Genomic DNA, 8748 nt, shown 5'->3' on the forward strand with positions numbered 1-8748 from the left:
GTATAAATTACCAAGGGCACATGAGGGAGGGGGGAAAGGGGAGGGAAGGGGAAAAAAAAAGAGGACCTGATGCAAGGGGCTTAAGTGGAGAGCAAATGCTTTGAGAATGATTGGGGCAGGGAATGTATGGATGTGCTTTATACAATTGATGTATGTATATGTATGGATTGTGATAAGAGTTGTATGAGTCCCTAATAAAATGTAAAAAAAAAAGAGGAGAAAAAAATGATTAGGGCAAAAACTGTACAGATGTGCTTTATACAATTGATGTATGTATATGTATGAACTGTGATAAGAATTGTATGAGCCCCAATAAATTGTTTAAAAAAAAAGAATTGTATGAGCCCCCAGTAAAATGATTAAACAAAAAAGACAGGAAGAGTGTCTGGGTAGCAGCATGGTTTGTCTGGGTAGACTAGAAAAACAAATCCAGGGAGACTCATATGTGAATAAGAAAGAGCTTTACATGCAAGAGTAATTGAATATTGAGAAAATGTCCCAGTCTAGTCCAGATCAAATCCATAAGTCTGATATTAGCCATATATCTGATTCCAGTGTATAAATTCCTCTTCAGACTCACACAACACATGCAATGATGCCAAATGCAGAAATATCACAGGCCAGTGTGGGTGCAAAGTCTTATGGATCCAGTGGTGTGTAAGCATCTCAGCACTGGCAGGGGTCTCTACATGGCTCTTCAAGCTCAGGGCATTAGTTTAGCTCCATATGTCTTCTCAGGTGGAATGTCTTTCAGGGAGTCATACTATGTCCTGCCTCCAGTGAGCTATTTATCTCCTTAGCACCTCCAAATAAGGTCATTAAGCTGTGACCTGATTGACAGGCTACACCCCACCCCCTGGCTCTTAATCCTCTCAAATGGACAACAGATTATGTAACTAATATATGGCATTACAGAGAAGCAATAGAAATTCATATCTAGAACCCATGAGAAAATTCAGCACAGTTTTTATATAGCAGTGGTTCTCAACCTTTTTAATGCCGTAACCCTTTAATACAGTTCCTCATGTTGTGGTGACCCCCCCAAGCATAAAATTATTTTTTTTTTGCATAAAATTATTTTCATTGCTACTTCATCACTGTAATTTTTCTACTGTTATGAATCAGGCAGCCCCTTTGAAAGGGTCGTTTGATCCCCAAAGGGGTCGTGACCCACAGGTTAAGAACCACTGTCATAGCCTCTCAAAGACTTTTCATAAATTCACCAGGTTTACTCTTTCAACACTAGGTGGCACTACATTACCTCATCCACATCTTATCTCACATCTCCCAAGGTGAGGAAAGAGCTTATACATTTGCTGGCCTTTACCCTTCAAAGCACAATGGGTATATCTGAACCAGTTAACACTCAACCACAAGTGGGTAAGCCACTTGGACCCTGATTTCCGCCAGAACCTGTCCTAGAATACAATCAAAAGGGGACTCTAGGATGCTGATTGCCTTTTCTGCCAGAAAGTGGGAAGGATCACCTCTTCCATAATGTCTCTGGAGCAACCTCCTCAAAAATGCCTCACCATCAGGGCTCGTAGGCTCAGCAATCAAGAACTGGGTCCAGGGTCTGAGGCCCACGGAGACCACCCACCTCATGCCCAGGGTAACTACTGTCATCTCTGGTAAGCCCATTTCTTTCCTCTCTGCATAGTCTACATTACTTACACACGTAGGACACACTTCTTTAGCACCAGCCACTATTCCAGCAGTCACAAGTGTAGTATCAGAGTCACTCATTACACGAACACTTTCATATCACTGGTATAATGTGCAGTTCTCACACAAGCTTCTACCCATTCCATATTGCCCATCCCCATACTCAATTCAAAACAGGAATATCTATACAATTGACAGAAGCCTCACAGCCTCCCAACCTATTACTTCTCTTACAATGCTACCTGCCTTCACTTCCTCCCAAAATAGCTCTAGTGTCCTGGTACCTCCCTGTCAATTCCCTCCTTTACTACCTGCTCTGGTTAACCCACGGGTGAGGTATATCATTTAAATGCTGTTACTTTGCGTCACTAACCTGTTTACATCAGGTTAAATGACACCTTGACATTTCCTAATGTGCCTCAGTCCCCTATCACTTTTGACACTTAAAAGCCTGAAACCTATAATGTCAAAACCCCTGAAGGAAGGCCTATTAAGGCCCACTCACTCTCCCTACAACTTACCAATTCTGCCAGTCATTAAACCAGTAGCAACTACAGACTAGTTCAAGATCTTAAAGCATCATCAACTTTGCTGTCTTGCCGATTCATCCCATTGTTCCCAACCCTTACACTCTGTTCTCCACTATTCTGCCCAATACGCAATTGGGCAGGTTTAAAAGTTATGTTAACTGCAAAAATCATAGATGCCAAGAAGTGAAGTTCCAATGCCAGCTAGGGGAAAAGATTCGGTAAGCTGAAGAAGGAAGAAGAACGTGAATTTTACGTCTGTGCCAGAAGATGAAAGAGGGCAAAGCGCAGCTTGAGAGTATGCAGTAAGTTGGAGAAGGATTGAGGAAAGGTGAACTGTATTTGTCAGGGTTTGCAATACCTGCAAACAATGAGGATGTAAGAAGGTTAAAGAAAGTAGCTTTGGGGGGACAGGCTACAGAAAAGTGGCTGAAGGGAGATATTGGACAGTGTAAAACATGAAAAAAGTAATTTCTAAATTATCAAGGTTTCCTGAAGGAGGGATGGTGGGGGAGGGAGGGGAAATGAGCTGATACCAAGGGCACAAGTAGAAAGGAAATGTTTTGAGAATGATGATGGCAACAAATGTACAAATGTGCTTGACACAATGGATGGATGGATTCCGATAAGAGTTGTATGAGCCCTCAATAAAAATGATTACAAAAACAAAAACACAAAAAGAGGAGCTTGTCTTAGGATGTCTGGGTGTACCAGAGGATGGACAGTAGGCTAAACTTGAAGGTATACAGTACATTGTAGAAGGTTTGAGGAAAGTGGATTTTATTTGCCTTGGTTTCTTTAAAAGAAAAGAACATTAAAAACTATTTTGAAATCTTGAGCCCCATGGCTCCTACCACTTCTGGGACTTCTTAGTTTAATATGTATAATTATGTACTTTGGACCCTGCTTCTTTCGCTGTTAAAAAGGCACAACAAGGCATCGAGTGAGATGGAGAAGAAAAGAGGAATCTACGTAGCCCTCCTGATACCCAATTCAGTTTCCACCAGAGAGGACAGCCCTAAGAAATACATGATGTATATTTATTATAAAAATCCTGACATTCATTTCTTAAATAGTTGCTTAAGTGGGAAAAAAATCTTACTTTAAAAAAAACAAAACTTATTTTTATGACTTTTTACTTTTAAATGTTCGTTGTAGCTTTTGACAACAGCTCCCTCTGCTGGCTCAAAGCGTGCACTTCAAAGATAAATACATTTGTATTTACGTACGCAACTGGAATTTCTTAGCTTAACATTTTGCAGCAGAGGTTTACTTTATATTGAATGAATTTTCTTTTTCAGAAAAGACGGAAGATTTAGGAATATGAGGGCAAGTGGAATATTCTTTTTCCTTGGCTACTCCAGACACGAGTCTCAACAGCTCAGCAAGGGTTTCTAATATTCTTTGTAAAAGAACCAATTTTTCCCCTAAAAATGAAAAGTAAGTAGAAGATGTTTTCATTGAAAACATTATTTTGTAATATAAAGATGTCCCTCCTTTCCTTTGGGTCTAGTGTGCACAACGAAACCAGCATTCCACTGTTACTTTAACAAATAAGACGTTGAAACCCTTACAGAAATGATATTAACAATAATTATTTTAGTCCCAAAACACTCTTGTTCAAGATCAGAGGTTACAGTGACTGGAAATGACCTGCTCTAACAAAGAGAAAGTGTCCAAGAAGTCCTCTTCTTCAATTCCAAATTTTGTGTATTGATGGATGTAGGCTTTTGAAGCAAACACATTCCACGCTTTGCCGACAATCAGATCAAGTGGCTTGACTACGAACTGGCTGTTGCTGACCAATGTGGCAGACTTCTCATACTTGTTGAAGGCTCGTTGAGTTTTCCATACATTAAAAGCATCAACAGGTGCTAACCAGGAAGTATAGAGGGCTGGATCTTTCAATCCCCCCAGATCTGCACTTTGCACATCTTTGCCACGAAGGATGACCAAGTTAGCAATAGAAGTGTTCAAATGAAGCTCCCTGGTGAAAGGTGTTTTGCCAAGAGGAGGCAGTCCTGATACAGGTGGCCGTACTTGCCAGTTGATACCTTCTTCCACGTTTGCATTAGAAATGAGCATCTGTCTCAAATGCTTGAGGAGGCCTGCCCAAGTAAATGTGCTGTATGCCAGTGGGTTCTCAGACATCTGAGGAATGGTCCGCACACCCAGCATCTTGAATTCAGGGTGGGGAACAAGATTCTCCATTAAGTCTCCCAATTTTTTTTCCGGCTGACAGATGTTTATTACCGCCTTGGCACAGTCACTGATGGACGGGGACACACAGACAAGGCGGGCAAGGGCACCCGACCCTCCCCCCCCCTCAGCCCCCAGGGTGCTTGCACTCAGGCTGAGTGGGGGTGGGGACTCACAGGAGGGACAGCCCTCTGAGGGACCCAATCAACCAAGGAAGTCGTTGGCAGGGTCAGAACACCCACACAGTCAGATGAGGCACAGTTTACAGAGCAGCAAGTTCAAAGCCAACCAGCGCAAAGAGGAGTCCCTCTCTGATCCTGGCTTAGCCACCACAAACATTTGCTGGCCAGGCGCCTCTCCACACAGCGGCAGCAGCGGCTCACCTCGCCTCCAGACTGTCCCTGGCCACCAGGTGTGGCTCAAGAACTGATGCCTCGGCCAGCTGGGGTAGGACAATCTCACAGCAGGTGACCGGGCAGGTCACCTGGGAGACTTGTGTAAGTGGAGAGCTGAACTTGGTCTGCACCCTCACGGACTCCCGGGTGGACACACTGAGTAGCAAGCACCAAGGTGACAGCACAAGAATTCCCTGGGGGCTTTGGGGGTGTGGACATCGCAGCACTAGGGAATATCCCAGGCCAGCTGTCATCTCGGGAACAGGTGAAGTGGGGGAGGGGAAGGGGACCAGCCATCAGGGCTCTTGCTGGACCAGGGGATCTGATATAGGATGAACCACCGCCGTCGGTAGCCATCAGAGGCAGGCAGAGGGAGCTGGAGGTGCCAATTGTCTGAGGGGCCCTGATCTAATCGCTATGACAATTTAATTCTCTACCAGAAGAGGGGCTCTGTAGTGAAGCGTTTGGCTACCAACCAAAAGGGGGCTGGCTGGAGCCCACCCAGCGGCAATCAGCTTCCATAAAGATTTGAGCCAAGAAAACCCTAGGGGGCAACTCTGTCCCAAGGGGCCACTAGGGGTCAGAATCATCTGGACAGCATCTAAGAACAGGAACACGATGGACAGGGGTGTACCTGCATGTTAATTCCTATAAACGAACAGGAAACAGTAAAGCTTGATGAACACCTTCCTGGCCTGTAGAGCACCCAGCATGACATCCTTTCAACAAAACTCTAATTGGGTGACCGAATATCCCTTGTTATCGGATGTATACATAACCTTCTCCCTGGGGAACGGACAACAGAAAAGTGGGTGAAGGGAGACATCAGACAGTGTAAGACATGACAAAATAATAATTTATAAATTATCAAGGGTTCATGGGGGAGGGGGGATGGGCAGGGAGGGGAAAATGAGCTGATGCCAGGGGCTTAGCAAATGTTTTGAGAATGATGAGGGTAATGAACGTACAGATGTGCTTGACACAACTGATATATAGATGGATTATGATAAGAGTTGTATGAACCCCTAATAAAATGATTTTTAAAAAGAAAGGAAGAAAGGTTTGAAATCGCCAGTCACTGCGAGGGAGACAGAGGAAGCCTTCTATGCCCGTAAAGAGTCTTGTCTTACAGGGTCGCGGCGAGTCAGAGTTGACCAGATAGCAGTTACTGAGACTGGGTGCAAGAACAAGCTGGCTGGGAGAAAGTGACAAATCCTGAAAAAAGAATCCCTGCCTGGTCCATGTTGGAAAACATTTCCTTCTATTGAGATAGAAGAGAAGGGGCGGGGGGTGGGGGGTGGGGAGGAATCAGCCTAAAATGAAACACATTGATCTAATTCCACCATGTGAAATTTTAAAATGTGAAGTGTAAAATAAACTTTCTCAAAATATGTACCCCTGGACACATTGTCTGATCAAATACATTTGGAATTTCTGGATTAAAAAAGACTTAATTGATCCATGGGTCCTGCTGCTCCTAGGATGCCTCATTTTAATATGTATGTATATTTTGTTTCATTGTTTTCCTTTTTTTTCTTGCAGAAAAGTATACATATCTTCACCAAGCATCCAGCAGGAAGAAATTACAGAAGACAAAGAGCTTTGCCCATATTCCATATTATTAAAAGGCAGGAATTTAAGGTTTATTGAGTGAAGGGGTCTTGATGCCAGCCTCTGTAACTTCTTCTCAGTACCTGCTGAGCATAACGTAACCCCTCACCTTCTCAAAACCTCTCACAGACACCTTTCCTTTTATTCCCGTTGTAACAAAAATCCTCCTTTATAAAATACAGTTAGCCTAAGGGCGCTTCCTTAGGGTCTCTATGAAACTTTTGTAACTTGCTACATTGCTCAGAAGTAGGCAGGTTGCACGTGGATGGCCAAGTAAAAGGGTCCATAATACTGGGAGTTTTCTCTTAGTTACCAGACTATGAGTGATTAAAATGTAGACCCTGCTACCTAGTTAGTCAATGAAGACTTCCCAAGACTGGCCCAGGGCTCACAGGACCCTCTTGCTCTGTATGTTTTCTCCTGGGCAACAGTTGTTTCACGTGGATGACCTGAAACCCCAGGCAATATAAAGTATCTACATGCGACTCCTCAAAGTGTAAATTCCAAAGCCAAAAGTATGTATGAGGGGTATCCCCAAGAAAAAACCAACAGTACACATCCCATTAACCCCCTCGTCTCCCAACCCCCTCCCTCTGGCTCCTGTGAGCAACTCCTTCTGAATTAGTACAGGCACTGGCCTCACCTGGGAAGGTTCTCACTGGTCACAGTGAATTTTTTCTCTAAAAGCAGTTTCACTTGAACTTCATTTTTTTGTGATGGCCAATTTAAGAGAACAGCATGCAGCTCTGAAATCCCCTCCCCCCCCCCCCCCGCTGAGGAAAAATGCCACAGAAACTGTTGTGATGTTGAACACAGCTTACAAGGACAGCGCTATGGGTGTGTGTGTGAAGTGTACAAGTGGTTTTCTCATTTCAAAAAAGATGAAATGTCCATTGATAACAAACCTTGTTTGGAAGGCCTGTCACCTTCCCCAACGGACAAAAATGTAGACTCCTGGTGCATTTGGAGTTCATTCCACCAGGTCAGACTGTTAATTAAGCTTTCTATGGGGGAAAAGATTGTGTAACAGTGCAACAAAAAAAGTCCTGATTTGTGACAGACGGGGGCTGGTTTTGCAACCATGACAATGCACCTGCTCAGGTAGCTATCTCAGTGCACCAGTTTGTGGAAAAAGCCAGCATGCCTCTCTTGCCCCACGGACCTTAATCACCTGACCTTGCTCTGTGTGACTTCTTTTTGTTTCCATGAATGAAGACGAACATGAAAAGCCAGTGACTTGATGAACGTAGACGTGAAGAGAAAAACGAGGGAGGTGCTGTTAGCCATCTAAACAGTTGAGTTTGAAAAATGTTTCCAAGAATGGAATTGCAGATTTGACAAATGTATTAAGTGTAAGCTTGTTTTGTTAAAAAATTTAAATACAGAGTTTGAAAATAATTTTTTGTTTTGTTTTTGCATACCCTCTTATATTCTCTCTGTATTCTGATTTCAAGCATAATACCACAAAGACATTCTATTTTGGACTGCTGTGGTTTCCTCACTGGGATACATTTGAAATCAAAACTTTCCTTTCTTCCTTTGACTTGGAGAGGGTAAATTGGCTGCACCCCTGCAGGAGAAAAACAACAACAACAACAACACACCAGCATTTCCGGTTGCATTCCTTTGACTGCTGTAAGACAGAAAAGTTTTTCCTATTATAATACAACTTTTGAATTCCCAGATATCAGGAGTAAACAGAATTAAGAAAATAGAACTACCTTAGGGAAGCTGTGAGATATATATGAATCAGAAACCACAAAATGAAACCTGCTCTGAAGCCATCTGCACCTGCTTCAGTATCTAAATCCTGGGTGGTCCTGTGCACCCCTTGCTGCCCAGCCATCCTCCCTGCAGGGTGGGTTGGTGTCTGGCTCTCAGACTTCCTCTCACTATGTACCTTGCACAGTAACACATGACCATGTCCTCAGCAGTCATGGAGCTCAGCTTCAGGAATAACTGAGTATTTGATGTGTCTGTAGTGATGGAGAGTTGGTTTTTGAAGGGCAGGTTATAATTTGTATTACCATCATAGCATATGAGTCCCACCCACTGAAGTCCCTTCCCGAAAGTGGCAGATGCAGGGCCAGCAGTGACTACTGGTGATGGAGAACCCAGAGACACTGCAGGTGGATTTGTACCCTAGTGCCTGAAGAATAAGTTGCATGTGAGTGATCCTTGCCATTATAAATAGAGAGGGACTGAAGTCAATCTCCCTGGTTTCTTCTGAGGCCACTGTAGAGTAATTATTTTGAATTTATCTGCCTGTTAGTCTGTGATGGAGAAAACCTGATCTCAGCGGTGTGAGGAAAATGTAAAAGGAAAGCAAAGTATGTCTAAGCCCAAAGTTC

At 43.4% G+C, this 8748-nt stretch overlaps 1 pseudogene; it reads right to left on the bottom strand.

The window, feature by feature from the left end:
* Positions 1 to 3802: 3802 nt before the first annotated feature.
* Positions 3803 to 8335, bottom strand: LOC142457267 (tubulin delta chain pseudogene; annotated as a pseudogene).
* Positions 8336 to 8748: the final 413 nt, after the last annotated feature.

The sequence above is a fragment of the Tenrec ecaudatus genome, chromosome 9, assembly GCF_050624435.1.
Source record: "Tenrec ecaudatus isolate mTenEca1 chromosome 9, mTenEca1.hap1, whole genome shotgun sequence".
In the NCBI taxonomy this organism is placed as follows: domain Eukaryota; kingdom Metazoa; phylum Chordata; class Mammalia; order Afrosoricida; family Tenrecidae; genus Tenrec; species Tenrec ecaudatus.